The 26,424-nt window shown below is 46.9% G+C and overlaps 1 protein-coding gene across 2 annotated transcripts in view; it reads left to right on the top strand.

The window, feature by feature from the left end:
- The first annotated feature begins 15,262 nt into the window (after positions 1-15,262).
- HCK (HCK proto-oncogene, Src family tyrosine kinase) overlaps positions 15,263-26,424 on the top strand; it is a 38,995-nt gene continuing 27,833 nt past the window's right edge. For both annotated transcript variants that reach the window (XM_060032787.1, XM_060032786.1), the window contains exon 1: positions 15,263-15,509. The gene's annotated coding sequence lies outside the window, so the exon portion shown is untranslated. The remainder of the gene's footprint in view (positions 15,510-26,424) is intronic.

Raw genomic sequence — 26,424 nt, 5'->3', positions numbered from 1 at the left:
CCATGAGGGAGAAATCTGTTGATGAGGGGCAGAGGCCAAAGAGATGGGGTCCCTCTCAAAGGGCTGAGGGCTTTGCAAGAGGATCAAGCTTGGAAATTGCCCACAGTCCTAGCCTGGACACTGTGACAGGGCTGCTGAGAGGCACTGGGAAAGCTCTTACCCCACAGCTCCAAGGATGGAGCAATTTCCCGCACACCCCGAGGAAGTCCACACACACCCCGGAACTACCTTCTTACCAAAGCCATGCAACCCCTTGGTTTCTGAGGTCCAAAGGGCCCTGACTGGGGTGACCCGGGCTCTAAGCATGCGGACTCTGGCCACACTTCCTGCTATAGCACTCAGAAACCCTGCCAGGATCACTTCCCATCGTGGTTCAGTTCCTGGCACTGCAAGACGGGAAACGCCCCTGGGGGTGAATAGTTGATTCCCAAAGACCTGTAGGGGTGGCATAATGATGGAACTCCCCCACCAGCAGGATCGCATGGGGACAGTCTCGACCCATTGACAAGTGGTGGGTAGTGAAAATGTCTCCAGCTGCCCCTTACACTGAAGCCCCTCCCATTTGGGGGCCCGGGAGACTCCTAGCAATCCTTCACAACCGCGTGTTGGGGAGGAGTCCTGGGGCCACTGCCATTCAGTCACTGTCATTTAGAGATCACCCACTGTGTGCCAGGGGTTGTGCTAGACAGTAGAAAGAGATACAGAATAATCCCTGCCCACTGCGGGGGTTCCTAGCCTGATGGTCCCCAAATTATCACAGCACAAAATTCTCAACTGTAAAATCAAAGAGTGTGAAACCGGCTCTTTCTGGGGAAGCTGGAAAAAGCTTCTCGGAGGAGGTGACGTATGAGTGAGACCTTGAAGGACGAGCAAGATTTTTGGCAGGTTGACAATAGCAGGGAGAGCCCTTTGAGGGGCCCAGCATGAGCACAGGCAGGGGAGCCGGAAGGAGCGTGGCACAGTCCGAGACACTTAAGCGCTCTGGCTCCAGGGTCAGACTGAGTGGTTTTCAGTCCCAACTCTGTCATCTGCTAGTTGGGTGACCTTGGGGTCACCCAAGGGGTAAATGTCTCTGTGGGTCTTCGTTTCCTCATCTATCACATGAGGTAATAAGAGCATTGCCCTCGTAGGTCTCATAGATTGTTGTGAGGCTTAAACAAGATAATCCGTGTAAAAGTACATCTAGGAGGTGCTCAGTCAATGTGACCATTATTTTTTCTGGAGGAGCATGGGGTGTGTGAGGTGAGGGGCAGGACTCGTAGGAGAGGAAACCAGAGAAGTGGGCAGACTGAGAAGGCCCTGAAGGGGCAGGCTGGGAAGTACAGGCAGTGGGGAGCGAGCTAATGGGCTTACATTTTCTTGAAGTGAATCTAGCTGCTTGGAGGGGAGTCAAGAGAAGCCTGGGCACTGGGGGACTTGGGGGGCTGTGGACATAAGGACCAGAGGAGAGATGCTAAGACCTGACTCAGAGGAAGGAAGAGGACAGGGCAGTTTCAAAGAGGGAGGGAGGGGAAGAGGGCTCCCTCCGGGCTCAGAAACAGCAACCTCTCACATCCTTTGATTAGATTCATTCATTCATTCTTCATCTCACAACTATTTATTTAGCACTTGAAATGGCCTCATGGAGCTTACATTCTAAGGAGTTTATATTACTATTAAATAATATTACATGGGAATTCCCTGGTGGTCCATTGGTTAGGACTCTGCACTTTCACTGCCAAGAGCCTGGGTTCAATCCCTGATCGGGGAACTGAGTGAGATCCCACAAGCCGTGAGGCCAAAAAAATTTTTTTAATTAAAAAAATAAATAAATAAACAAATAATGTTCCAGATGCAGTAACCACCCACTCAAGGCCCAAATGATGAGAAACTGACAGCCCTATTTGTGTGTCTTCCCCTTTCTGACTTGTCTATCCACAGACATTCCAGATGAAGGGCAAAAGGTCTTAGAGCCAGGCCAGCCTGTCTTGCCTACCTCCTGCACTGGGAGCTTGCTGTCTTCTCAGGCAGCCCTTTCCACCTAGTGTGAGAGCTAACAACTGCCTCCTTGCCCACCCCTCCTCCCCCAACCCCAGCACCAGATCCTAGCATCACCTTTTAGAACTCTACATGGCACGGCTGCCCCCTTAGCCCTTAGGCAGCCCTGCAGTGATGCACAGAAAATGATGTGACCTGTAGAAACTTCTCATCTCTGTCTAAAAGCAACTTTTTTCAAAAAATTATTTTTGAAGCTTATCATGCAGACAGTGCCCTTGATGTGTAAAGAGAACATTCAAATAAATAATAAGGACCCACAGCCCAATAGAAAAATAGGCAAATTATTTATTCAGTTCACAGAAAAGAAAATACAATTGGTTCTGAAACATGTGACAAGATGTTCAACCTCACTCTAATAAGAGAAATTAAAACTACATTGAGAAACCATTTTTCAGTTACTAGATTGGCAAAGTTTGGAAAGTTTGATTACTTACTGTGTGTGTAATGTGAAGAAAGGGAAGCCCAGCCCTCACATGTTTTAAGTGGGAGGGCAAGTTGGCATAAAGCCTACTTAGCGGGGGACTTCCCTGGTGGTGCAGTGGTTAAGACTCCACGCTCCCAATGCAGGAGGCCCAGCTTCGACACCTGGTCAGGGATCCTACATGCATGCTGCAACTAAGAGTTCACATGTTGCAACTAAGGAGCTGGCGAGCCGCAACTAAGACCTGGGGCAACCAAATTTTTTTTTAAAAACATATTTAGCAGGGCTTCCCTGGTGGCGCAGTGGTTGAGAGTCCGCCTGCCGATGCAGGGGACACAGGTTCGTGCCCCGGTCCGGGAAGATCCCGCATGCCGCGGAGCGGCTGGGCCCGCGAGCCACAACTACTGAAGCCCGCGCCCCTAGAGCCCATGCTCCACAACAAGAGAAGCCACGGCAATGGGAAGCCCGCGCACTGCAACGAAGAGTAGCCCCCATTCGCCACAACTAGAGAAAGCCCGCGCGCAGCAACAAAGACCCAACTCAGCCAAAAATAAATAAATAAATACTTAAAAAAAAAAAAAAACCTATTTAGCAATATCTACCAATATTTTAAATGCACACACCCTTTGATGCAACAATTTCACTGCCAAGAATTTCTCCTGCATTCATAGGCGCAAAATGGAAACGATGGCCATGCAAGGAAAATCGTTGCAGCTTTGCTTCTAAGAACAAGAGGTTAGAAATAAACCAAATGTTGGGACTTCCCCAGTGGTTCAATGGTTAAGACTCTGCGCTCCCAATGCAGGGGACACAGTTTCCATCCCTGGTCAGGGAACTGAGATCCCTGCATCCTGCATGCTGTGTGTCACGGCCAGAAAGAAAGAAAGAAAGAAAGGGAGAAACCAGACGTTCGGTGATAAAGAGGACTGGTTAAATAAACCGGGACTCAGGCAGACAATAGAATACCATGCAGCCAGAAGTAAGAATGCAGTAGCTCTCTGTGTACTGATATGGAATTGTTTCCAAGATAGAGTAAGTGGAAAAAAGAAAAACAAGGTGCAGAATAATGAACTATGGATGGTGCTGTCTTTTTGTTTAAAGAGGGCAGGAAATGTCTTTGTGTCTATGCATGGAACACATAGTTCTGGAAGCATATACAAAACAGGTTATAGTTGTTGCCTCTGAGCTAGAGGAATGTACAGATGTAAAATACGGAGGAAAGGAAACTCTCTTTTCATGATGTTATCTCAAATGTTGTGTCATGAACATGAATTACAGAAAAGCAATTTTAAAAACCACTATTGTGAGATTTATCATACTCTACAACACTGTCATCTGTTTCCATGTCTGTCCGACCTCCCCATCTCCACCCCCAGCACACACACACACAAAGAGATCTTGATCTTGTGAGCGGAAGGGGGAGAACTGGTTGTGACTCATCCTTACATTCCCTCCAGGAGCCCAACACAGCATCCAGCACAAAGCAAGTGCTCAGAAAATCTGAATCCATATTCATAATGGCTTTCTTCCCCAAGAAGTCCTCAAGTAGTCTCACCTCCTGGCATTCTTGCTCTTGTGTGGACCACTCCCACACTGACTAGAGATGACCTGTATACCCAGTGTGATGTGTCACCTTGCTCTCCCAGATCGCTCGCTCTGGGGGAAGCCAGCCACATAAGCACACTCAGGCAGGTTTATGGAGAGGTTCGTGTAATGAGGACCTGGGCCTCCTGCCAACTGTCATATGAGTGAGTCATCCTGGAAATGGATCCTCAGCTCCAGTCTATCCTTCAGAAGACTGCAGATCAGGCTGACCAGGCCCGCTTCATGAGAGACCCCAAGCCAGAACCACTAAGCTAAGCTGCTCCCAGATTCCTGACCCACAGAAACTGGGTGAGATAATAACTGCTTATAATGCTTTAAACTGCTAAATTTAGGGATAATTTGTTACACAGCAATGAATAACTAATACAATCAATAAGTCTTTATTAAGCATTTACTGTGTATCAATTCTGTGGAAAATGCAAGAGAAAAAGACATCGTCCTGCCCTCAGGGGAGCAGGCCATGTACACATTCATCCTTCAACAAACATTTATTGAGCACTTATTATATACCTGGCCCTGTGTGGAATGCTGACTCATAGAATGTTGGCAATTAAAATATACTGTAGGACAAAGGGAAACTTTCAGGATTGATGGCAATCTATTTTAACAGGGTTGAAGTTAGATGGATGTATATCCATTTGCAAAAATTCAGCAAATGAACACTTAACCTTATTCACTTTGTTGTATGTAAATTTTACATTAAATTTTGTAAGCAAACATTGAACTAATATGTATGCCGAAGTAATTTACTTTGAAATACATTTCAAAGATGAATTGATGTACAGCTAGATGGACAGACGTGATGAAGCAATAGAATGTTAATGGTAGAATGAAGGTGGTGAGTATAGGGGTTTTGTTGTAAAAGTCTTTCAATTTTGCTCTATGTTTGGGAAGTTTCATAATAAAACGTTTGGGGAAAAAGACCCTCCATAACCATATATTCCAATCTTCTTATTTATTATCATTTTAATTACACAGATAAAAACAAATACACTCTAGTTTAAAAAAAATAGAAGGAAGTTCATCTCTTTCTCCCTGATCCCAATGTTCCTTTCTTCTTTCAATGACAATCTCTGTTCTTGTCGGCTGTGTAGTTTCCAGACCTTTCTCTACACATCTACATACGTATATAGGTAAATACAAAACCATGGTTGGTTTGTTGGGGTTTTTGTTTGTTTTTTAATGAATGTACTCTATACTATTCTGAAAGCTATCTTGGGACTCTCTCCATATTCATTCATACACATCGCCTCAGTTTTAAATTGCTGGATAGGACGTGCCCTCTCATTCAAGATGTGAGTCTCAGAGAGGAGGTCCTGTACAGAAAGAGACAGTGTGTTAGGACTGCTGGGATGCGAACTCGCTCTCCCAGCTCCAGGCCTGGGCCCACCCTGCAGGACCTCGGCCACCGAGGAAAGGGGGCGGGACTAGGCCAGGCCTTTTTATTCTGCTGAAAGCATGTGGGCGGAGAGGTCCTTCTGTGCCCCGCCCCTCCCCCCGCCCTTCCGAAAGACCCGCCTGGGCTCAAAAGCACCCGGACCCAGGAGGAAGTCCACGTAGCGCTTCCTCTTTTCTTGGCCTCCGGAGACACTGGGGGAAGGGAGGGGGGTTGTGAAACCGAACCGTCCCGTACCCCCCCACCCCAGGGGGACCCATCAGCTGGAGGTGGCCACGCAGCTGGGGGCAGAAAAACAACTTCATTGACACCCCCCACCATCCCCATCCCGGTTCAGTCCTGCCACACCCCTGAGCAAGAGGTCGGCTGCCTCTAGGATGGTACCCGGGATAGGTAAGCTTCCAAGACACGCATAGCCCAGTCTCCCTGGTCACCCTCATGAGAAAGCCCCAGCTCCTTACCCGCTGCTGCTGCTGTCATCTCCAGCCTCATGGTCTGCCTTCTCTTGCCTCGGGCTTCAGGCACCAACAAAACAGAAGTTTGTGGTTCCTCAAACAGGCCAGGCTTTCCTCCCTCAAGTCTTTGTCAGGCTGTACCTTCTGTCTGGAAAATCCTTTGCCATGACCTTCCACTATCATCCTTTAAGCCTCAATGGATCACCTCCTTCAAGAAGTCCTCCTTGATGCACCCCAGGCTGGGCCAATGTCCCTCCTACTTGGTTCTACAATATCATGTGCCTCTCTACCACAGAATTTTCCACTTCTGTATCTAAGTTATTGGTCTAAGTTTTTGTCTACCTAATTGAATTGGACGTTGCTTGAGGACCAAGACTATCTTGTCCATTTTTGTCCTCCCAGCTCGTGGCAGCATTCTGAGAGGTTAAAGTTCCTGGGCCCCAGCCTCACTCACATTCAGTGGTGAATTAACATGGAGAGAGCCCCAAGACATGCTTGTACAATAGTACAGAGAGTACATTCATTTTTTTAAAATAACATGGTTTTGTATTTACCTATATATCTATGTAAACGTGTAGAGAAAAGTCTGGAAACTACACATAGTAAACCCTTAATAAATATTAATAGAATTAATCAAATGAAGGGTTTTGATCTCGGCACTGTTATTCACTAAACCTTCCTTCATTTGGTTCCTTCCTTCAGTTTCTTTCATTCATTCAGTTTCCTTCATTCATTCAGTTTCTCCATCTGTAAAAACGTACACATAAATAGTACCTGCGTGAACCTGCAAAAAAAAAAAAAGTAGAAGAGATAGACAACAGACAGTTTAACATATAAATATGTATTAAAGTGCCTGGTGGTGACAAGTTCTCCGGAGAAAAATAAGCCAGGGCAGGGGTGGAGGTGGGCATGGGGGGCTAGAGATGATGGAGGATGGAGGAGTTTTGTGTGGTTTTTTTGTATGTTTGTTTGTTTTTGCGGTACGCGGGCCTCTCACTATTGTGGCCTCTCTCACTATTGTGGCCTCTCTTGTTGCGGAGCGCAGGCTCCGGACGCGCAGGCTCAGCGGCCATGGCTCACGGGCCCAGCCTTTCCGCGGCATGTGAGATCTTCCCGCACCAGGGCACGAACCCGTGTCCCCTGCATCGGCAGGCAGACTCCCAACCACTGCGCCACCAGGGAAGCCCCTGGAGGAGTTTTTTAAGAAGAGTGGTCAAGGACCTGCTGGGGGCTGTTGTGAGGTTCTCAAGGGCTAGTCTTCTCAGGTTTTTGTTTGCCTCTCTTGGAAAATGAGGACAGCAATGACCTCCTGCCTGAGAGGGTGTACACTGGCTACTTTGCAAGTAAAAGGGGAAATATCTGGGCTTTGAAATAATCATTTGTGGCTCTCTTCCCCATCCCCCATCCTGTTTTGAAGGTAGAACAATCAGCAGTTCCCAAAGAATTTGAAATAAAATGCAAATGCTCCTGGAAATAGGAAAATATACTTTTGAAGGAGCTAACCTCTGACCGCCTGTAAAGTGAAGACTGCATTGTTCCCTAGCTCCTGCCCTCCCTCCAGGACTGAGCCCTGCATCATGTCCTCCCATCAGCATCTCTCTCCCTCTACTCCTTAATCTCCGGGGCACACTTATTAGGTTTGTCTAGTCGTTACAAGCACAGCCTTTGGAGGCACACTGGAGGCTCACAGACCTGGATTCGAATTTGTTGCTGGCTGTGTGACCTTGGCAACTGTCTTTACCTCTCTGAGCCATCCACTTATAATCATCCCCATTTCAAAGAGATTAAATGAGATGATATAAGTGAGGGCACAGTAATGAGCTTGATATGCAATGATTCAATGACCTGGTGAGGTAAGCACTCTTATCATTCCACTTCGCAGATGAGGAAGCAGGGACAGAGAGGAGTTGAGTAACTTGACCAAACTCAGAGCTAGTGAGAGGCAGTCAGTCCAGTCTCAATGCCTTTGCTTCCATCATTCTTACACCACTGGCCCCAGTGTGAAGTGCACACCCAGAACCTTTTTGGACTCTTCATCCTCTAAAAATCCTACCCAGCCCCAATTCTATCTTGTCCATGAAGTCTCTGATTTTTTAAATGACTTTATTTTTGAATAGTTAATATATTCAGGTCGTTCAAAATTCAAGAGTACAAAGGGTATACTAGGACCAATAAGTCTCTCTCCCTCCTCTGTCACCCAGCTACACAGTTCCCTTCCCTGGAAGAAACCACTGGGGCTGTTTCCTCTGTGCGCCCTTCCTGACCCCGCCGAGGCATGTGCTGGTAAATTCCCGTATCCTTGTTCTCCTGTTCTACACAAATAGTAAAATACAATAGAAACTGTTGTGCACCTTGCTCCCCCCTCCCCTTACCCACATGTTCCCTATTAGTACATAACGACTTTCTTCATTAAAAAAATTTTTTTATTGAATTATAATTCACTTATTCATCCATTTAAATGTACACTCTAGTAATTTTTAGTATGTTCACAGAATTGTGCAGCCATTAGTACAATCAATTTTAGGGCATTTTCATTACCCACCCCCCACAAAAACCCCGAACCCACTGGCAGTCACCCCTTATTTCTCCCCAACCCCAGCCCTAGACAACCACTAATCTACTTTCTGTTTCTGTAGATTTGCCTATTCTGGACATTTCATGTAAATGGAATTACACAATATGTGAACTTTTGTGACCGGCTTCTTTCATTTAACAAATTTTCAAAGTTCACCCATGTTGTAGCATGTATCAGTACTTCATACTGTTTTATTGCCAAATAATATTCCATTGAATGGATATAGCACGTTTTATTTATCCATTGATGGACATCAGGGTTGTTCCACTTGTTGGCTATTATGAATAATGTTGCTATGAAAATTTCACATACAAATGTTTGTGTAGACATATTTTCAATTCTCTTGGGCAGACACCTAGGAGTGGGATTGCTGGGTCATATGGTAACTCCATGTTTAACGTTTTGAGGAACTGCCACACCGTTTTCCAAAGGGGCTGCACCATTTTACGTTCCCACCACAATATATGAGGTTCTAATTTCTTCATAGTCTCATCAACAGTTGCTATTATCCGTCTTTTTTGTTATTAGCCATTCTAATGGATGTGAAGTGGCATCTCACTGGGCTTAATTTGTATTTCCCTGTTGACTAATGATAGTAAGCATCTTTTTATGTGCTTATTAGCTATTTGTATTGCTTCTTCGGAGAAATATCTATTCAGATCTTTTGCCCACTTTTCAATTATGTTGTCTTTTTATTATTGAGTTGTAAGTGTTATTTAAATATTTAGGATACCAGTACCTTATCAGATGTATGATTTGCAAATATTTTCTCCCACTCTGTGGGTTGTCTTTTCTTTTTCTTTTTTTTTTCAGGCCACGCCATGCGGCATGCGGTTTCTTAGTTCCCTGGCCAGGAATCTAACGCAGGCCCCCTGCATTGGAAGTGCGGAGTCTTAACCACTGGACCACCAGGGAAGTCCCTCATTTTGAGACATCTGGGGTTTTGATAGGGATTTGGTTGGTCACTTTGGGGAGTATCATCACCTTAACAATATTAAGTCTTCCAGTCCACAGAGGGATGTCTTTTCCATGAGATGTCTTTTCCATCCCTGAGATGACTTTACTTAGGTCTTCTTAAGCTTCTTTCAAGAATGTTTCTTAGGGGACTTCCCTGGTCGTCCAGTGATTAAGACTCCATGCTCCCAATGCAGGGGACCTAGGTTCGATCCCTGGTCAGGGAACTAAGTACCTCATGCCACAACTGAAAAAATATCCCGCATGCGCAATGAAGATCCCACGTGCTGTAGCTAAGACCGGGCATAGCCAAATAAATAAATAAATATTTTTAAAAATGTTTCTTAGTTTTCCAAGTATCTTGCATTTCTTTTGTTAAATTGATTCCCAGAATTTTATTCTTTTCATTGACATTGTAAGTGAAATTGTTTTCTTAGCTTTATTTTCAGATTGTTCTTTGCTAGTGCACAGAAATATGATTAGTTTTTAAACATCATTATTCTTTTGACAACTGCTTGGTACTCCATTACTGTATTATCATTTTTTTCCAGTCCCCAAATGATGGGCATCTAGGTTATTTCCAGTTCTTCCCTAGTAAAAGTTGTGCTGCAATGACTCTCCTTGTGAATACCCGTAAAGTTTCAAGCATTCTGATCCTTTCTTTGAGCTCCTACAATTGTCATTTGCCACCACCCTGGCGCATGCCACCATCTTCTTGCCTTTGGGGAACTGCCTCAGCCTGCTCACTGGGTTCCTTGCTTCCCCTGGCCCATCTAATGCATTCTCCACCCAGCAGCCAAAGAGATCCCACCAGTTGTGGCCTACTTCTCTGCTCAGAACACTCCAATGGCTCCCATCTTGTGTCAATTAAAGTTTAATATCAGTACCAGGAGGTTCATGGCCTCACAGTCTGACACCACAACTTCTCCAACATCATTTCCATCATTCTCTCCTGTGCCCACTCTGTTCCAGGTACACTGGCCTCCTTGTGTTCCTTCAACACATCAAGTGCAGTTGCACCTCAGGACCTTAGCCATTACTATTCCTTCTGCTTGGAACACACTTCCCCCAAACCATCCCATGACTCACTCCCCCAATTCAGCAGGTCTCTGCTCACATGCTCCCTCTTCAGAGAGGCCTTCCCCGCCTCTCTGTCTCAAGTCACACCATCACCCCTCCCCCACCGCTGCTACCTCTCCCCTTGCTTTGCTTTATTTTCCTTTTAATCCTTATCACCCTCAGACATAAGATGTTAGTTGACTCTCACAATGACTCACCTATTATTATTCCCACTTGAGAGATAAGGAGACTGAGGCTCAGAGAGGTGACTTGATATGTGCAAGATCACTCAGTTGATAAATGGCAGTGTCAGGGTTTGAACTCTAGTCTGACTCCAAAGATGCAGTATTTAGCACCACTGCTTGTGGCCAGCTATACTCCCCATGACAATGAATGAACGAATGCATGAGTAGACAAAATGTTTGCCACCCCAAATACTAGTAAGCCAGTGCTTTAGCATAAAACTTGTAATTGTATCAATGTTCTTTGATGCTAATATGAGTTAGATGGAAAATATTTTTTTAATTACAAAGAATGACAGTACAAAATTGACAAGGATGTGACAAAACTGGAAACCATACATCACTGGTAGGAATGCAAAATGGTATAATTACTTTGAAAACCAATTTAGCATTGTATTATAAAGTTAAACATACACTTACTATATGACCCAGCAATTCCAGTCCAAAGTATTTAACCAATAGAAATGAAAACATGTCCACACAAAGACTTGTACATGAATGTTCATAACAGCTTTATTCTTGTAACAAAAGGAACCCAAATGTCCACCAACAAGTAAATGGATAAACAAATAGCGATACATCGGTACTATGGAATACTTCTCAGCAGTGAAAAGGAACAAAATACTAGAATATGAAACAACATGGAAACTCCTAAAAGCAATATGTGAATAAAAAGGCAGATGAAAAAGAAGCATACTGTATGATTGCATTTATGTAAAATCCCAGAAAAGACAAAGCTAATCTATAATGACAAAAATCCAATCAGTTGTTACCTTAGGAAATGAGTGGGAGAAGTTGAGTGCAACAGGGTAGAAGGGAACTTTTGGGAGGGATAGAAATGTTCTATATCTTGATTAGTGTGGTGGTTACACAGATGTATACAGTTGCCCAAACTCATCAAGCTGAGTATTTTAAATGGTGCATTTTATTTATAAGATTATGCCGCAATAAAGTTGATAGGGGCTTTGGGAACACATACAAGAATTTTTATTGCAGCATCACTTGAATACCAAAAGAATTGGGGAAATTGGCTGTTAGCAGGAGAATGTTTCAGCTATCAGTGGTCCTTTGCCATCAGAATGGCAGACTTTTGGAAGAAGATGTAGCTGATGCTGGCAATGACCCTCTAATGTCCCGGGAACCTGCATCTCTCTTCCTAGAGGCTCTCTCTGGTGACTGGAGCATGCATGGGGCAGACCAGAAATGCTGAAGGATTAATATCCCTCTGGGAGCAGCCCTCATCCAATGCCTGGCAGACGTTGGTGTATAAATACCCCAGCTCCCTCAAGCCTCAGGTGGGATAACTCTGAAGTGGGTTCGCTTCCCAGCAGGATTGAGCTCCAGGAGCCCACAATTGGAGCTTGCTTGATAATGTTCTTTTTCTTTTTTTTTTTTTTTTTGGCGGTACGCGGGCCTCTCACTGTTGTGGCCTCTCCCGTTGCGGAGCACAGGCTCCGGACGCGCATGCTCAGCGGCCAGGGCTCACGGGCCCAGCCTCTCCGCGGCATGTGGGATGTGGGATCCTCCCGGACCGGGGCACGAACCCATGTCCCCCTGCATTGGCAGGCGGACTCTCAACAACTGCGCCACCAGGGAAGCCCGATAATGCTCTCTTCATTGGCTTTCTTCCCTTGCCTGTCTCATTCACCCACTCCCTTACCAGTGTTTTCTGCATCTTCCAAATAACTTCCACTTGAATCCATGTCTAGGGTCTGCTTCTGGGGAACTCAAATTAAGACCAGCAGAGGATACCAAGGGACAAGATACGGGGAAATGGCAGGACAGGAATCCAGGCAGCAGCCACTGTGCAAGAATCTGTCATTCTTGGCAAAGCAAGTCTTTATAAAATTCTCACAGGGGTTCATAAGGGGACACATATCAGGATGTCCCCAGTGGCATTGTTTATGGTAGCGTGAAGTTGTGTGCAATCTGGGTGTCCATGACTAGGGGAATGGATAAATAGACTATGGAGGATGTAGACAATGACCTTCAGCAACATGGCTAGATATTAATAGTATCTAGTGATGGAGTGGAAAAAAAAGGACAAAACTGAATAAGTACCATGCAAGTAACTTAAACACACAATTAAAACATTATCTAGGGACTTCCCTGGTGGCACAGTGGTTAAGAATCCACCTGCCAATGCAGGGGACAATGGTTTGATCCCTGGTCTGGGAAGACCCCACATGCCACGGAGCAACTAAGCCCGGGCGCCACAACTACTGAGCCTGCACTCTCCAGCTGGTGAGCCACAACTACTGAAGCCCGTGCACCTAGAGCCCGGGCACCGCAACAAGAGAAGCCACTGAAATGAGAAGCCCGCGCACCCAGTGAAAAGTAGCCCCTGCTCGCTGCAACTAGAGACAGCCCATACGCAGCAAAGAAGACCCAACGCAGCCAAAAATAAAATAAATAAATAAATAAATAAATAAATAAATAAATATATATATATATATATATATATATATATATATATATATATATATATAAACCCATTATCCACTTTTTTTTTTTTTTGGCTGCATTGGGTCTTCATTGCTACGTGCCGGCTTTCTCTAGTTGCAGTGAGCAGGGGCCACACTTGTTTGCGGTGTGCGGGCTTCTCACTGTGGCGCACGGGCTTCAGTAGTTGTGGTGCCGGGGCTTATCCGCGGCATGTTGGACCTTCCCGGACCAGGGATTGAACCTGTGTCCCCTGCATTGGCAGGCGGATTCTTAATCACTGCACCACCAGGGAAGTCCCCCGTTTTCTACTTTTTAAAAGTGCATACATGTATTTAAGTACATAAACAAAACACATAAGAGCAGAGTCATTATCTTTCTCATCCATGGTCTGTACCCCTCCCCCCCAGGACGTTTGGTCATGTCTGGAAACATTTGGGCTGTCACAACTGGGGAAGGGGGTTGTTACTGGCATCTAGTGGATTAAATCCAGAAATGCTGTTCAACATTCTACTATGCACAAAACAGACCCCACAACAAAGAACTTCAGGACCTAGATGTCAATAGTGCTGAGGCCAAGAAGCCAGCCCTATGTAGCCCAGCGCCCAGCACAATCTTGCTGAATGAATGAATGGAGAGATGATGGTGGCCTGAACTGGCTGGTAGCAGTGGGACTACAGAGACACAGTAGGATTCCCGTACATTTTGGAGGTGTGTCCAGCAGAATTTAAGGCGACAGTCCCTCTCTTTCCAGGAGGAGATGTGCTCTGCCCTTGCCTGGCCCTGGGCACATCTCACTCATCTGCGGCCTCCAGCTGTGCCCACCAGCCCTACTTGCCGCCCCCTCAATTTTCGAACTCCTCTGAGCTGCCAGGAAGCCTGCAAGGAGTAAGGCAGTCTGGTTCCTGCAGGCAAAGAACTTTGCTTGGCGTTTGAATCGCCAGGGGCCTGCGGAGCGGAAACCGCAGACCACAGAAGGGCCGGGAAGGCTTGGGACGCGGTGTGGGGAGGGGCCCGGGCTAGGAGGTTGCGATTGGAAGGGTGGGGAATGCTTGGGGGAGGAGGAGTGGATTTAGAATCCTGTGAGAATGATGAGGGTGGGATTAGGATCCTCCTGAAAAGGTTTAGACTCCTTTGATAGGTGCCATCAGAAACCCTGGAAGGCAGGGATGGAATATTTGGGTGCGCCGGATTAGAACCCTGGGGGGCGGATTAAAATCCTATGGGAACAGGTTGGGATCGCTCAGGAGAGAGATTAGAATCCCTAGGATTAGGGTAATAAATCCTGAGGGCTGGGTTAGAATCTTTTCAAGAAAAGGGTTAGGGGCTTCCCTGGTGGCGCGGTGGTTGAGAGTCCGCCTGCCGATGCAGGGGACACGGGTTCGTGCCCCGGTCCGGGAAGATCCCACATGCCGCGGAGCGGCTGGGCCCGTGAGCCATGGCCGCTGAGCCTGCCCGTCCGGAGCCTGTTGCTCCGCAACGGGAGAGGCCACAGCAGTGAGAGGCCCGCGTACCGGGAGAAAAAAGAAAAAGAAAAAAGAAAAGGGTTAGTATCCTTCCGTTGGCAGGATTAAAATCCTGGGGGCAGAATTAGAAATCTCCGGTAGGCGAGGTTAAAATTCCTTCAGATGTGAGATTCAAAATCCTTTGGGGCAGAATTAAGATCTCAGGAGGAGGAGATGAGGTGTTGGGGTTCTCGGAAGGGTGGGGTTTAGAATCCTTTAGGGCAGGATTAGGGCGATGGGAGGCAACGTTAGAATACATTGGGGGAGGTGTTAGGTTATTTGGGGGTTAGGACCTTTGAAGGACCGGTTAAAATTCTTGGGGGCGGGGTTATTATCCCTCAGGGACAAGGTTAGGATTCTTGGGGGCAGGGTTAGAAACCTTGGATGGGCGGTGTTTAAAAAAATCCTTAGGCGGCGGGATTAGGATTTTAGGAGGTGGGGACAGAGATTAGAGTCCCTGGGGTGGGGTTAGAATCTTCGGGGGCGGGTTTAAGACACTTGGGGGCGGGGTTAGCATCACTCCGGGCGCGGCTAAGGAGCCCAGATGGCCTGTGGGCGACACCGCGTCCCTGGTTCCACCCCGGGCGCACCGCCGGGAACTAGAAGCAAGTGGGAGGGACGCGGACAGTCCAGCACGAGAGGGGCCCCATAAGACGCGCGGCCCCGAAGCCCCTCGGAGCGCAGCCCCAGCCTCTTCTCGAAAGTCAGTCCATTTTCCCTAGGGCACGAGCGCCCGGGACGCCGGGGGCTGCCGAGCTGGGGGGGCGCTCGAGCTGCGAGGATCCGGGCTGCCCACGGGACGAGGAGCGGGCGCCCAGGTGAGTGCAGCGCACACGGGTTCGGGGACAGCGACCCGTGACCCTCGGCCTGAGGGTCTTCGGGCTGCGGAGGGAACCCGGGGTGGTGAGCCGCGTAGGTTGGGTTGCCCGGGAAAGGGACCTTCGTGGGAGCGACGGACAGGAGGTGGGATGCAGGGGCCGACCCGCGGGGGAGGGTGCCCAGATGAACAGCGGAATTGCCTGGCGGCGAGCCTGGGAAAGCTGTAGGGTGACTTTGTGCCTGAGCCGCCACTTCTCTGGGCACTCCAGGTTCCCCTTTTGCAAAAGGAAAAAAAAAAAAAAAGCTTCACGGAGCCCGGGAGGGGAAGGCCCTTACGGTTCCTGGTGGGGGTGGGTGACCGTCACGGTCACGGCGGGTTGGCAGCCATAGTGGGGAAGGGGACAGCTGGCCGTAGGCGTGACGGTGCGAGCCCAGGCAGGGCTGCAGCTGGGTCAGCTCGCTGAGCTCCCTCCTCCTCCCAGCTAGGCCCTGATCCCCAGGGGGTCTAGGTCAAACCCCAGAACCTCCTGGACAGACAACAGGATGTGTGGCCCCTGACTTTCCTCCTTGTGAGACCTTGGACAAGTCACTCTCCCTCCCTAAATTCCAATTTCCTAATCTGCCAAAGAGGGCTACTAAGTCTTTCTTCCAAGGCTGCAGTGAGCTAGAATATGTTAGAGGTCATGTAAGTGACAGTTTAGTGTAGTGGTTAGGTAAAGGATTTCTGGGAGCAACCTGCCTGTTGGACCTTGGGCAGCGGATTTAGCCTTTCTGTGCCTCCATTTCCACAACTGTAGAATGTGGATAATTAAAATATGGCTCCTTCATAGGGTTGTTTTGAAGATTAGATTGAGTTGCTGAAGGAACGCTCTTAGAGAACTGACAGGTCTAATTGCTTAATACGGGTTAACTATTGTCATAGCTATTACAGTCTAGCCCGGTGATTCTCATATTTTAGCAGAACAACAGAATCATCTAGAAGGCTTGTTAAAACACAAATTTCTGGGTCTTGACCCCAGAGTTCATGACTCCGTAAGTCTGGCACCGGACCCCAAGAATTTGCATCCCCAGGTGATACTGATGCTGCCTGTCCCGGGGACACACTTTGAGGACCACTTTGGCCATCACAGAGAAAGCCCTCAATAGATACTGGTTCTCTTCACTGCTTTATTTTCACTATCCTTTTTTTTTTTTTTTGAGGGGGATGAGGTTAAAATACAGAAAAGTGAAGAGAATAATATACTAAATATCCCAGGAACCCACCACCCAGAATTAACAAATGTTCACATTTTGTCCTGTTTGCTTCAGTTTTTTAAAAAATAATATTACTAAAAGTAACAGTTAAAATTGAAGCCTCCCCACCTTGTATCCCTCTCAGTTCTGTTTCTCTTCCTCCCCAGAGGCAACCTCTGTCATGAATTACAGTGCTTCCTGTCTGTGCCTTTAAAAAATGTATTACATATATGTGGGTACATAAACAAGACATAAAATTGTTTTTCGTGTTTTAAGGATCTACATAAATGCTATCTAACTGTGCGATTCTTCTGCAGTTTCATTTTCCCTTGCCTTCTTATCATTAAGTTGTCAGGGTCTAGCCAGGATAAGAAACAGAGCTCTAGTTTATTCCTTCTAAGTGGAGGATCCCAGCAGGGGACCATCCTGCCTTACTTCTCATTCCCCTGGTGATGAACATACAGGTTATTCCATGGGTTCACGACAACACACAATACTGCTGGGGCCAGCCTGGACGTGTGGTCTTGGGTGCATGTACAGGTGTTTCTAGGGGGAAACACCAAGAGGCTGGATGGCTCTCCCGAGGGGCAGCTTTTGCGTATGAGGAGGACTGAGGCGTGAAAGGGTCACCCAGGGAGTCTGGGGCAGAGAAGAGAGAAGAAAGAATCTGGCTCTGCTGACCTTCCAGCTCTTTCTAGACCCAGGGCCACTGTCGCCTGTTCTCTGCTGCAGGAGGGCAAAAATCTTCATTTGTCTCGTTCACTATGACTGACACTTAGTAGATGCTGAAGCAGTGGAAGCATGAAACTTTTGCTGTTGTTTGTTTTTTGTTTGTTTTTTTGACCGCACTTCGCAGCTTGTGGGATCTCAGTTCTCCGACCAGGGATTGAACCCCGGCCACAGCAGTGAAAGCACTGAGTCAGGGAATTCGGGGAGTCAGGGACGGTCCACTGGACCATCAGGGAATTCCTGGAACATGAATCTTTAAAAAAAATTTTGGATAACAAACATTTTAGCTTATTTTTATAGTCTTCTTTTTTTTAACACATTTTATTTAACATAATTAGTAAATTAGTATTTTATGCACATTTTATTTAACATAATTAGTAAAATGCTGCATGTACAATTTGTAACCCACTTGTTTACTTAGTATTACATTGTAAGCATTTTTCCATGTCATTAAAACATCCTCGAATTCTGAATGGCTGAATAATATTCCACTGTTTGGAGGCACCATAATTTGTTTAACCATCCTAGCAAAGCACTTTTATGTAGTTTGTAATTTTGAAAACTATTTTTAGATGAACTTCACATAACATTATAAAATCAACCATTTTAAAGTGAACAATGCAGTGGCATTTCGCACGTTCACAGCGTTGTGCAATCAGCACCTCTGTGTAGTTCCAAAACATCTTCGTCATCCCAGAAGGAAACGCCATACGTTAAGCAGTTACTCTGTTCCTCCTTCCTCTCAGCCCATGGCAGCCACCAACCTGCTTTTTTGTATCGCTGGATGAATTCATTCTGGATATTTCATGTAAACGGAATCACACAAAGCCACACCTTTTGTGACCGGCTTCTTTCACTTAACGTAATGTTTTCAAGGTTCATCCAGTTAAATACTGACACATTTAATTCCTTTTATGGCTGAATAGTATTTCATTGTATGTATGCGTTACAATTTGTTTATCCATTCATCTGTAGATGGAAATTCAGGTTGTTTCCACGTTTTGACTATTGTGAATGGTGCTGCTATGAGCATGCATGTACATATATTTGAGCACCTGTTTTCAATTCCCTTGGGTATATACTTAGGAGTTGAATTTCTGGGTCATATGGTAATTCCATGTTTAACTTTGGAGGAATCGCCAGACTGTATTCCACTACTTTATATTCCCATCAGCAATGTACAAGAGTTCCAATTTCTCCACATTGTGGCCAACACTTGCTATTTTCCTTTTTAAAAAATTATTATTAGAGGGCTCCCCTGGTGGTGCAGTGGTTGAGAGTCCGCCTGCCGATGCAGGGGACACGGGTTCATGCCCCGGTCCGGGAAGATCCCACATGCCGCGGAGCGGCTGGGCTCGTGAGCCATGGCCGCTGAGCCTGCGCATCCGGAGCCTGTTGCTCCGCAACGGGAGAGGCCACAACAGTGAGAGGCCCGCGTACCGCAAAAAAAAAAAAAAAAAAAAAAAAAAAAAAAAAAAAATTATTATTAGAGCCATCCTAATGGGCGTGGGAAGCATGAATCTTAATCTCACCCCAATCAGGTTGCTCTGTGGGGCCCCTTACCCCAGAGGGTGAGGAGAAAGTTGTCTGCATTCAGAGGACTGGTCAGGGCTTGGACTTTAAGCTATTTTAGAAGTTAAGTCCCATGAGGGCACAGACATGTCTGTCTCCTAAACTACTGTATCTCTAACACCTGGCACCTGGCACATAGTAGGGCCTCTCAAAAATACGGAATTGAGGGACGTTAAACAGTCCCTCCCTCCCTTGCCTAGGAGGTATTTCAGCAAGTAGGTGTATTTCAATTGACCCCACAAAGTGATTCTTTTTAAATTAGTTGCTAACATTTAAAGTCAAGAGAGCTCACATAAATCTGGATTTCTGTCTTCTCTTGAAAAACTGGAGGAGCTGACAGCCCTGGGACTAGAACCCCAAGGTTCTAGACCAATCTCCTGTACTCCCCTGCTATTGACTCATGGTAGCGTTGGTGATGCTGAATGGGGCTGCCCTGTAGACTGCCCCTGAGCTGTCCGGTTTGCGGCACCCTTGCCCGGACCACCTTCCTCATGTGGATGGCCCTGTGGGCCCCTATAGCCACTTGAGTTTTCAAGCCCAGCCCTCCAATCATGACAAGGCCTCCCTTTAAATAGAAAAGAAATGTCAGGCCCAGAGAGGGTAAGTAACTTTCCCAAAGTTACACACAAAGTTAGTAGTACAATCTCTCTTAGCCTCTGTCTTTCTAAGCAAACCCTCACAGCACATTTTTTTTTAAGTCTTTATTGAATTTGTTACAATCTTTGCTTCTGTTTTCATGTTTCCGTTTTTTCGCCACGAGGCATGTGGGATCTTAGCTCCCCAACCAGGGATCGAACCCGCACCCCCTGCATTGGAAGGCAAAGTCTTAACCACTGGACCGCCAGGGAAGTCCCCCCTCACAGCATTTTGATCCCCATCCCATTTCTCCGGTTCCCTCCACCCCAGGACTGGGAGTTTTAGTGTACTTTCAGAGGCATGGGTAATGATACAGAAGAAACCCTTGCTTGGATGTAAAACGTGCCCCGTTCTTGGCAGTGGCTGTGGCCACACATGCTGCACCCTCTGGATGGCACTGCACAGGGGCTTGCATTCCTAATCCTGCCCTATGACACCTGCCCGAGCTCCCACCATCACCATGAAATCCTTTGGTCCAGGAGACTTAGGTGCAACCAAGAGAACAGGTTGCTCTGCCAGAGCAGTGAAGCACAGGAGACGGAGCACAGGAGACCTGAGTTTGAGCGCTGACATTGCCTCATACAAGTCGTGATGCATCAGGCAAATTCCTTCACTCTCTGAGTCTCAATTTCCTCATCTAAAAGATGGGAATAAGAATACTGCCTCATGATGCGTGCAGAACAGTATTCCTTTGATGTGAACACACGCAAAAGATACTCCATATTTTCTATAGGCGTATATGTCTCAGATTGAGTTGGCCCAGAAGCAGACCATAGAAAAGATTTCAAATGCATTTACTATTTAGTTTATTTGGGAGCAGATCCCAGAAAACCCTGGTAGGAGAGTGGGGAAGCAAAACAAGGAGAGAAGGCAGCCAATCAAGGTGTGTTATCAAGCCAGTCCCGCTGTGGGCACCTGGAGCTCATTTCCACTGGGAGCTGATGACCGCGCTTGAGAAGCAAAGGAACTGGGGTATTTATCTGCCTGCTCCTGTCAGCCACTGGTCGAGCGCTGCTCCTGAGGGATGGTGATTCTCTAGCACTTCCACTTGCCAAGCTCAAGGGCACAGCAGGCACCAAGGGCCACAGAGAAATCTCTTAGGCAAAGAGATGCAAGTGCTAGCAGTTGGACGTCCGGCGAGTGTTCGGAAATGGTGAAGCGCTGAGCTATGGGGCAGAGCGCCGACAGCATCTTCTCTGATATAGTACATGTATGCAGACGCACGTGCAGAGGCTACCTGGAGGAGGGAGGGGTGGCCGTGGAGAGCCTGTAAAGGGTACCTTACAAGCCTTACTCCAAGGGTGCCTTAGATTTCGCTGTATTGTTTTCAATTTTTCTTTTTTTAAATTTTTTGGCCACCCCACGAAGACATGCAGGATCTCAGTTCCCCGACCAGGGATCAAACCTGGGTCCACTGCAGTGGAAGTGTGAAGTCTTAACCACTGGACCACCAGGGAAGTCCTTGTTTTCATTTTTAACAAAGACGGTGTATTGTTTTACTAGGTGATGAAAGGTAATTTTAAAAACAAAAACACATACCCACCAAAACAGAAAAGAATAGGCTTTGTCAACTATAAAAGAATAAGTGTAAAAGGGTCAGAGGATGTGTTTCTTTGGCTTTGAAGTTTCCATTTACTGAGGACAGATTTGGGGGCAGCTGACCTCGGAGCATGTTGGGAGGTTGAAGTGAAAAGTTGTCCCTGGGGCGAACTGACCACCATGTCCTTTCTGAAGGGGGCCACCTCCACTCAGCTTCAATCGAGGAAAGACTTTGTTCCTCTCCAAGCAGAGGTAAACAAACATGGAGAGTCCTTCTCAGTTTAAACACACATTTGTAACTATTGTTTAAATGGGGAAATCTAGGGCACCCTGGCAGCTAAAGGGCACTTTGTTCAATTAGTCAAGAATTTATTGAGCACCTACTGTGTCTTAGTTTTGCACACTAGTATATAGCCATGTACCAAACAATCATTACCCTCATGTATCTTACTTTCTATGGGAGGACAGATGATACATCCACAGGTAACAATAGGTGTGTTAGTTCAGGTCCTTTGAGAAGCAGACTCTCAGAGAGATTAAATGTGCAAGAAATTGATTAGAGGGAATGCCTGTGGGAGAAGCTAGGAGAGGCTAGGAGAGCCATCAGATAGCAGGCACGTCTGACTCCAAATGAAGGAAGGAGGGAGGAAGGAAGAGAAGAAGCAAGGAAGGGAAGGTGGAAGTGTCTTAGGCTGCAGGGCAGTTCTAAGGAAGGTTGGCAAGGCTGTCAAAGAACCCTTAGCCAAAGTCTCCTATCAGAGGTCCCCCTGGCACGGGCCTGCCTCAGTATCCCCGCCACACTCAGTCCCTGGCTGGGAGCAGCCCATGGCAACAGTGATGGTCTTCAAAGCACAGCAGCTGGGGCCATTTGTCAATTCTGCTCTCAGTAGAATTGCCCCGTTAGGTGGTGGTTAAAGCCATGAAGAATAGAGCTGGGAAGGGGCCAGAAAGTGTTGGGAGTTGGGGGCGGAGTTCCTATCTTAGCCAGGGTGATGAGGGAAGACCCCTCTGAGAAAGTGAGATCTGCAAAGAGATCTACATGAAGAGAAAGAGGCTTTCTGGGTGACGAACATTCCAGAAAGCAGCATGTGCAATGGTCCTGAGGTGGACACATGGTTGGTGAGTTGAAGAGTAGCAAGAGGCTAGTGTGGCTGAAATGGAAAAATCAAGGGCGGGCTGGTGGAGACAGGACTGTGAGGTTGAGGGGATTCCAGGTCATGGAGCCTTGCCAGCCATAGAGGGGAGCTGGGCTTTTACTCCAAGTGAGATGGCAGCCCCAGGAGGTTCTGAGCAGAGGAGCAACATGACTTGACTTATATTTTTAAAAGGCTCACTTCTGTAAGAGGCAGAATGGGGATTCAAACCCAGCTCTTTCTGGCTTCAAATCCCATCCTATGTTTTCCAAACTTCCCTGCCCCCTGCCTACCTTAAAGGTAGTATTATTCTAAGGAGGCTCGCAAGTGCCCTTGAGTTCTGGAGTTGACCAGGTGACCCAGAGGTAACATTGAACATGCTAAAAACTTACTACATGTTTGGAACAAGTGGTTGGAACACATGCATCTCAGAGCCAACCCTCTGGCCAAGTGAGGCAAATGACCAAAGGCCCGAGTTCCTCTTCAGTGTGTTGCTCTGTCACTTGCTTTCGTGTAAACCAGGGCATGACACCCGCCCTCTCTGGGGCTGCTGCTTCCATCTGTAAAACAAAGGTCTCTCCAGTCCCTTCCTGTTTGCAAAGTCAAAGTTTTGAGCTCTTGATCAGAAAGAAGCTGAGGGTCAGAAAAGGGAAGAGATGGGGAGACAGGGGTGACCCCTAAATGTCCATTATGGATAACAGTCACTTGGAGGTTTGGCTGGTTCATTCAGAAGACAGTCAGGGAACTCGAGAAGAGGGAGCTGTAGGGCTCTGCACTCCTGAAAACTCTTCAGGGACTTGGTCCCTCATAGCGAAATGCTTTCTCCCCCACCCCCATGGCTGAGCTATTCAGAGAAGGGAAGTTTCCTCTAACTGGACAGTCTTGAGCCCTGGGCCTCTGGCGGTCTGCCTTCCTAAGCTTCCTGTTTGTGTTAACTCATCCCCCCTCCCCTTTCCCCACTGCAGCTTCTGAGGCTGACCCAGTGAAGTATGAGAGGCAGGAGAGCTGAGTTCTTGTTGTACTTGCCACTGATCACCTGGGGATGCTCTCTGCCATGGGCCTCCATTTCCCCATCTGACAGGTGGGTTCATAATTCTGGTCCTGCTGACTTCAGCCAAGTATGGTCAGGCCTAGAGAGGGTTGAACACAATATATTCGTTCCACAAATATGTATGGAAGCCCTTTCTAAGCATGGCTTCAGTGCCGTCATCTTCATGGGGTCCATACTTCACACACCCTCACCTACTCTAATGGGTCTAGTACTCTCTTTACTTTCTTCCATCAAACTTCCTATCAAGGCAGTCTTTCCCGTAAGCCATTAACACTTGAGTATGAATTGCAATCCCTTGTAAGAATTTCCTTTGCACTGGGCAGGACCCTTTGAGGTTTAAGGGAGCAGAAATTTAACTCAAACTGGCTCAAACAGAGGAAGGGGGTTATTGGAAAGTCCACGAGCACATCAACTTCAGGTAGGGCTGGAGAATCTGTATTTCTTCATTTCTTGGCTCTGCTTTGCAACTGCAAGCCTCTTTTCCAGCCAAACGGATGATTCTCACGGGCCAGGATTGAGTCACATGCCCATCTCTACTTCTATTACTGATTGGCCAGACTTGGTCACAGACCCACCCCTACAGCCAGAGGTTGAAGTCAGCTTTACCGCAATCCATGGGTTGAGAATGGGGGAAGGGTGGTTCCCAAAGAAAACTGGGGAGCTGTTGTCAAAAGAAGGAGGAGTAGATGCAACTCAGGAAAGAACTATAGCTGTTCCCTTCAGAGAACTTATCATCCAACATCTCACTTCATATTTGGGGAAACTGAGGCCCAGAGAGAGGCTGGGACTTGCCTGAGGTCACACAGTGAGTCTGTGGCAGAGGTGGGACCAAACTCCAGGGCTCCTCTCCCCCAGCCCTCACAAGCCTCTGCTTGAGCCTAAAAGCTCCTAGAAAACCATCTCCCACCCAATCCACAGGATGCACAGGCAGGACCTGGGCTTGGCTCTGAGAGTTCAGGAGGCGGCTCTGAGGCCTCCACAGCCAGCATGGTGACCATGGGAGGCAGCCAGGCCAAGCAAGCTGGACTTTCTCATTTCCCTTCCATGCAGCACCTGCAGAAGCTGAGGGGACGAGGAGCCGGTTTCAGGTCCCAGGAGTTCAGCAGTGACCTGAGCAAGTGTCTTTGTCAGGGATCAGCTGTTCTAAGTGAGTCTGGGGCCAGGCAGGCCACTTCTGCTCTCAGAGCCTGGTTTCGAATCAGATTAGACAAGAAACATGTGTTTTCAGAAATTTTAAAAAGCCTTTCACATCTCTGTCCCACAAGCTTGAGAAGCAAGTGCCTTCTATCGTACAGGGAAGAAAATGAGGCTCAGAGAGGGGAAGTGACTTACTCAAGGTTACACAGCCAGTCAGTGGCAGAGCTGGGATCCAAACCCAAGTATTCAGATCCCAAGTTTGACCTTTATTCCACTACATAGGTTGGTCTCAAATTTTAGTGTGATAAGAATCTCCTAAAGAATTGTTAGAAATGCAGATTCCAGGCCTACATCCCCAGAAACTCTAGTTCATTCAATCCAGAGTGTGGCCCAGGAATATGCAAGAATCAGTGAGGACTCTTTGGGTACAAGTGGCAGAAATCCAACTCAAACCGGCTTAGGCAGAATTGAGAATTTACTTGCTCATGAATTACAAAAATTCTGAGGTTGGAAAGTTTTAGGCATAGCTGGATCCAGGTGTTCAAACATGTCTTCAGGAATCACATTGTCTCCATTGTTCAGCTCTGCTGTCCTTTGTGATGGCTTCACTCAAAGGCAGTCCCTCCCTTCATGATGTCAGGATGACTCCCAAGAGCTCCAGTTTTCTACATCCCTATCTACATCTATACCCACATCTATACCTGCATCCACATCCACAGCTACATCCACATCCACATCTATAGCTACATCCACATCTATAACTACATCTACATCCACATCCACATCTCCATCTACATCTATACCTACATCCACATCCACATTCATATCTACATCGACGTCCACATCTATACCTACATCTACATTCACATCCACATCAACGCTTATGGAAAGAGAGTGCCTTTTCCCTAATTTTTCCAGCAAAACCTCAGGGCAGACTCTGCCTCGGCTAGGATCACGTACATACCTATAACTGAACCAAGCACCATTGGTTGTCGTGGAACATGGAATTCTCGAATGGGCTGGGCCTGTATCAAGTTGTCAATCCCTGAAGGCAAGGGTGGGGTAGCCCCCTGAAAGCCCATTGAGTGGGAGAAGCTGGGTGCCCAAGGAATATCCAGGCACTGTTATCAGAAAAGGGATGGATGCTGAGGAAGCAAGAGCAAAAAACGTTCACTCTGCCCGGTTCTCAATTAGAATGATCACGTGAATCACCTGAGCCTTGTTAAAACGCACATTCCGATTTGGGAGGTGGGGCCCGAGATTGCATTTCTAACGCCTCCCGTTCGAAGATGCTGCTGGTCTTCATGCTGGCCACACTCTGAGTAGCCAGGCACTCTTACATTTCTCACTCAGTTCAAGCAACTGTGCAGCCCCCACTCTGCAGAGAAGCCCTGGGATATATAAACCTCTTCCCTCGCCCTCTCCCCACCCCCATCCCATGGTTTCCAAACCCACCCAAACATCAGCGTCATGTATTTGGGGACTACTTGTCAACATACAGCAGACTTTGCTGCCAAATCACTGTTCATTGTGTTCTCCAGTGACCTTTATAGGATGATCCGCATAATAAATTCTCTTTTGAATTTAGGGCTCAAAAAATATTTGTTTCTCTCAGTAAATTGCCATGCTTCCTGGGATTTTATGTTAACAATGTACAAATTGCCATTTTTATCTTGGCTGCTAGGAAACTCAGAGATAGATCTACTACTCAATGGCAGTAGCAGTAGCACCCTAGGCTTCTGGTTCAATAATCTTTCCTTTCTAAATGGTGTAGCATAACCCTTTTGAGTCTTGAAGTGCTCTGTATATGGTTTAATATTATAAGCTCCCTCAAATCCTTTTTGAAAGTCAGTGCTTCTTTGGAACATTCTTGAGTTTCCCCCA

This window comes from Delphinus delphis, chromosome 15 (assembly GCF_949987515.2).
Source record: "Delphinus delphis chromosome 15, mDelDel1.2, whole genome shotgun sequence".
NCBI classification, from domain to species: Eukaryota; Metazoa; Chordata; class Mammalia; order Artiodactyla; family Delphinidae; genus Delphinus; species Delphinus delphis.
Note: the sequence above shows the minus strand (reverse complement) of the source record. Positions and strands in the feature narration are given on the sequence as shown.